Genomic DNA, 5994 nt, shown 5'->3' with positions numbered 1-5994 from the left:
GGAGACACAATTTCCAAGAGTCAAGGCAAAAGCAAAAGAAGGATGGACACCATAATAAACATGAAGAAGATGATAGAGAAGAAGAGGAAAGAAAAAGAACATCCAGTCATTCAAGAAGTGATGGAAAGAGAAAGAAGGCACAATCCAACAGCTCAAGAGGAAGAGGGGAAAATACACATGTCTCTACTTCAGGAAGACAAGGACAAGAAGGTGAAAGATCTACGTCTAGACACCAACAGGAACATGGGAAAACACATCATGAGTCAAGTGGGAAAAAGAAAAGAAGGTCAAGTTCCACAGAAGAACATGGAAGAAGGCACGAGGCAACTCTTGGCTCAGAGAGGAGAAATGAAGGAAGAGAAGACAAACATGGTTATGAAAATGAAAGACGAGAGAGTGCAGAATGGAAACTGGGCAACGAAGGCTTACAACATGCATGCGAAGAAAACATATGGAAAAACACAAATATTCAAGTGGAAGAAAACGAAGAAAAGAGAAACTCAGGGCTACAGATAAGAGAAAGAAATGCATCAACAGAGAGATACAGAGAAGAAAACAGGAAGGACTCAAATGACGAACATGAACAAACAGCATACGATTCTAGAACAAACCGAAAAAAAGCTTCCACTACTACAGAGCATAGAGAAAATGGACAAGAGTCAGAGGACTCAGAGGGACCCTCCGCCTCCGGTTCAGGACACCAACACGGATCCGCCCACGGCCACGCAGGAGACAGCGCGAGACACTCGGCCTCCCAGCGAGGGCGCAGTGCCCACCACGGCCAGTCTGAGTCCGCCCACGGACGCTCAGGCTCTGGGGCCGCCGGAAGACACGGGTCCAGTCACGGACAGTCTCCAGACAGCTCTGGCCGCTCAGGGTCTCATCACGCAGAGGCGTCCTCTCGAGGACACACCGACTCGGCCCGTGGGCAGTCACGGTCGAGCACCAGAGGAAGGCAGGAATCCCGGCCCGAGCACTCAGCGGACAGCTCCCGACACTCAGGCGCGGCACACGGACGACCATCCTCCGGGTCCAGGCCCGCCGGACAGCGCGCATCCAGTGCCAGCCAGGCCAGCGACAGCGAAGGACACTCAGAAGCTTCAGGTACACAATCCCGGTCCACCCACGGGAGGTCTGCGTCCGGCTCAAGGAACCAGCACGGCTCTACCCACGGCCAGTCAGGAGACAGCGCGAGGCACTCAGGGTCCCACCAAGGGCAGGCAGCCAGCCACAGGCACTCCGACTCCGCCCACGGACACTCAGGGTCCAGCACCAGAGAAACACAGGGCCGCCGCCACGAGCAGTCGGCAGACAGCTCCCGACACTCCGGGACCGCACACGGACAGGCCTCGTCCGGAGCCGCTGGCAGCAGGCGCCGGGGATCCAGTCTTAGTCAGGGCAGTGAGAGCGAGGGACACTCAGAGGACTCAGAGGGACCCTCCGCCTCCGGTTCAGGACACCAACACGGATCCGCCCACGGCCACGCAGGAGACAGCGCGAGACACTCGGCCTCCCAGCGAGGGCGCAGTGCCCACCACGGCCAGTCTGAGTCCGCCCACGGACGCTCAGGCTCTGGGGCCGCCGGAAGACACGGGTCCAGTCACGGACAGTCTCCAGACAGCTCTGGCCGCTCAGGGTCTCATCACGCAGAGGCGTCCTCTCGAGGACACACCGACTCGGCCCGTGGGCAGTCACGGTCGAGCACCAGAGGAAGGCAGGAATCCCGGCCCGAGCACTCAGCGGACAGCTCCCGACACTCAGGCGCGGCACACGGACGACCATCCTCCGGGTCCAGGCCCGCCGGACAGCGCGCATCCAGTGCCAGCCAGGCCAGCGACAGCGAAGGACACTCAGAAGCTTCAGGTACACAATCCCGGTCCACCCACGGGAGGTCTGCGTCCGGCTCAAGGAACCAGCACGGCTCTACCCACGGCCAGTCAGGAGACAGCGCGAGGCACTCAGGGTCCCACCAAGGGCAGGCAGCCAGCCACAGGCACTCCGACTCCGCCCACGGACACTCAGGGTCCAGCACCAGAGAAACACAGGGCCGCCGCCACGAGCAGTCGGCAGACAGCTCCCGACACTCCGGGACCGCACACGGACAGGCCTCGTCCGGAGCCGCTGGCAGCAGGCGCCGGGGATCCAGTCTTAGTCAGGGCAGTGAGAGCGAGGGACACTCAGAGGACTCAGAGGGACCCTCCGCCTCCGGTTCAGGACACCAACACGGATCCGCCCACGGCCACGCAGGAGACAGCGCGAGACACTCGGCCTCCCAGCGAGGGCGCAGTGCCCACCACGGCCAGTCTGAGTCCGCCCACGGACGCTCAGGCTCTGGGGCCGCCGGAAGACACGGGTCCAGTCACGGACAGTCTCCAGACAGCTCTGGCCGCTCAGGGTCTCATCACGCAGAGGCGTCCTCTCGAGGACACACCGACTCGGCCCGTGGGCAGTCACGGTCGAGCACCAGAGGAAGGCAGGAATCCCGGCCCGAGCACTCAGCGGACAGCTCCCGACACTCAGGCGCGGCACACGGACGACCATCCTCCGGGTCCAGGCCCGCCGGACAGCGCGCATCCAGTGCCAGCCAGGCCAGCGACAGCGAAGGACACTCAGAAGCTTCAGGTACACAATCCCGGTCCACCCACGGGAGGTCTGCGTCCGGCTCAAGGAACCAGCACGGCTCTACCCACGGCCAGTCAGGAGACAGCGCGAGGCACTCAGGGTCCCACCAAGGGCAGGCAGCCAGCCACAGGCACTCCGACTCCGCCCACGGACACTCAGGGTCCAGCACCAGAGAAACACAGGGCCGCCGCCACGAGCAGTCGGCAGACAGCTCCCGACACTCCGGGACCGCACACGGACAGGCCTCGTCCGGAGCCGCTGGCAGCAGGCGCCGGGGATCCAGTCTTAGTCAGGGCAGTGAGAGCGAGGGACACTCAGAGGACTCAGAGGGACCCTCCGCCTCCGGTTCAGGACACCAACACGGATCCGCCCACGGCCACGCAGGAGACAGCGCGAGACACTCGGCCTCCCAGCGAGGGCGCAGTGCCCACCACGGCCAGTCTGAGTCCGCCCACGGACGCTCAGGCTCTGGGGCCGCCGGAAGACACGGGTCCAGTCACGGACAGTCTCCAGACAGCTCTGGCCGCTCAGGGTCTCATCACGCAGAGGCGTCCTCTCGAGGACACACCGACTCGGCCCGTGGGCAGTCACGGTCGAGCACCAGAGGAAGGCAGGAATCCCGGCCCGAGCACTCAGCGGACAGCTCCCGACACTCAGGCGCGGCACACGGACGACCATCCTCCGGGTCCAGGCCCGCCGGACAGCGCGCATCCAGTGCCAGCCAGGCCAGCGACAGCGAAGGACACTCAGAAGCTTCAGGTACACAATCCCGGTCCACCCACGGGAGGTCTGCGTCCGGCTCAAGGAACCAGCACGGCTCTACCCACGGCCAGTCAGGAGACAGCGCGAGGCACTCAGGGTCCCACCAAGGGCAGGCAGCCAGCCACAGGCACTCCGACTCCGCCCACGGACACTCAGGGTCCAGCACCAGAGAAACACAGGGCCGCCGCCACGAGCAGTCGGCAGACAGCTCCCGACACTCCGGGACCGCACACGGACAGGCCTCGTCCGGAGCCGCTGGCAGCAGGCGCCGGGGATCCAGTCTTAGTCAGGGCAGTGAGAGCGAGGGACACTCAGAGGACTCAGAGGGACCCTCCGCCTCCGGTTCAGGACACCAACACGGATCCGCCCACGGCCACGCAGGAGACAGCGCGAGACACTCGGCCTCCCAGCGAGGGCGCAGTGCCCACCACGGCCAGTCTGAGTCCGCCCACGGACGCTCAGGCTCTGGGGCCGCCGGAAGACACGGGTCCAGTCACGGACAGTCTCCAGACAGCTCTGGCCGCTCAGGGTCTCATCACGCAGAGGCGTCCTCTCGAGGACACACCGACTCGGCCCGTGGGCAGTCACGGTCGAGCACCAGAGGAAGGCAGGAATCCCGGCCCGAGCACTCAGCGGACAGCTCCCGACACTCAGGCGCAGCACACGGACGACCATCCTCCGGGTCCAGGCCCGCCGGACAGCGCGCATCCAGTGCCAGCCAGGCCAGCGACAGCGAAGGACACTCAGAAGCTTCAGGTACACAATCCCGGTCCACCCACGGGAGGTCTGCGTCCGGCTCAAGGAACCAGCACGGCTCTACCCACGGCCAGTCAGGAGACAGCGCGAGGCACTCAGGGTCCCACCAAGGGCAGGCAGCCAGCCACAGGCACTCCGACTCCGCCCACGGACACTCAGGGTCCAGCACCAGAGAAACACAGGGCCGCCGCCACGAGCAGTCGGCAGACAGCTCCCGACACTCCGGGACCGCACACGGACAGGCCTCGTCCGGAGCCGCTGGCAGCAGGCGCCGGGGATCCAGTCTTAGTCAGGGCAGTGAGAGCGAGGGACACTCAGAGGACTCAGAGGGACCCTCCGCCTCCGGTTCAGGACACCAACACGGATCCGCCCACGGCCACGCAGGAGACAGCGCGAGACACTCGGCCTCCCAGCGAGGGCGCAGTGCCCACCACGGCCAGTCTGAGTCCGCCCACGGACGCTCAGGCTCTGGGGCCGCCGGAAGACACGGGTCCAGTCACGGGCAGTCTCCAGACAGCTCTGGCCGCTCAGGGTCTCATCACGCAGAGGCGTCCTCTCGAGGACACACCGACTCGGCCCGTGGGCAGTCACGGTCGAGCACCAGAGGAAGGCAGGAATCCCGGCCCGAGCACTCAGCGGACAGCTCCCGACACTCAGGCACTGCTCATGGATCGACCTCCTCCACATCCAGTAGCAGCAGAAATCAGAGATCCAATTTTAGTGAAGCCAGTGATAGTGTGAGTCATTCTGGCTCTTCCCGAAGACGGTCTGCCTCATCACGTGGCCTCTCAGATTCCCATTCTAGAGTAGGGAGCACAGTTCATCCTGAGCATTCAGCATATAGCTCTGGATACACGGGTTCTTCTCAAGACCCAACATCCTCTCATAATCAGTCTGACTCTGTCGTGCAACACTCCAGGTCTTCCAGAAGACCAAAGCTGGATTCTACAGTCAGTCAATTAGGCAACACCAGTTCACAATCTCAATCGGGTCGTGGTCACACATCATCCTTTTATGAGACAACCAGGTCTAATGCAACAGAATGGCAAGGATCAGTAGATGTTCCCTCCAATCCTGCTTCTCAGGTTTCAGGGTATAATTCAGGATTACAATCACATGACAGTCGTCACCATTCTGGCAATAATAATTCTCATTCTGTCATTAATGAAAAGCAAAGGCATGGTTCAGGTCAAGGTTGGAGGCATGGCAGCTATGGAAGTGCAGATTATGACTATGGTGAGTCAGGGTTTGGGCAGTCTCAGGATGGAAGTAGCAGCCGTGATTACAGGCATGCGGGATCCAGGGGCAGATCTGAACCTGGAGAATTCATCAGATACAATATAACAGGCAGTTATATACATCCAGGTACATATGGCCATTCAAGTGATACGTCAAAACAGTTGGGGTTTTGTCAGTCTCAAAAGTACTATTATTATGAGTGAGAAACTAATAGAACAGTAATTAATGCAAAGAGTAGAAGAATGAACCAAGAACACAACTTTAAATCCACAAAGTTTTCATCATACTTTCAGGGAGGTTATCTTTTCTTATCATTTTGTTTTAAATATGTTTCCCTATTTGTTTACTTTGGCGATGGTTTCTTTTCATTCTTTAGTAACGTTTGAACTTTATAGTTAGGAAATGGTAAGTGGAAGAGATCAATGTCACGGAGAGTTCAATTTAGAAAACTATGAGTATTTTGGGAGATTGGGGTTCAAGTAAAGATTTCTGTTTTTTTGAGAGGTTAAATTTTAGAATCTTTCCAGATAGGTGCATTAATTTTTGCCAAAAATATCAAAGGAGTCAAAAATATAAAATCACTGTTCTGGAGACCAAAGCTGCTATATTAATATC

The sequence above is a fragment of the Equus asinus genome, chromosome 25 (genome assembly GCF_041296235.1).
Source record: "Equus asinus isolate D_3611 breed Donkey chromosome 25, EquAss-T2T_v2, whole genome shotgun sequence".
Taxonomy (NCBI): Eukaryota; Metazoa; Chordata; class Mammalia; order Perissodactyla; family Equidae; genus Equus; species Equus asinus.
The sequence above is the reverse complement of the archived record's forward strand: the minus strand, read 5'-3'. Positions refer to the sequence as shown.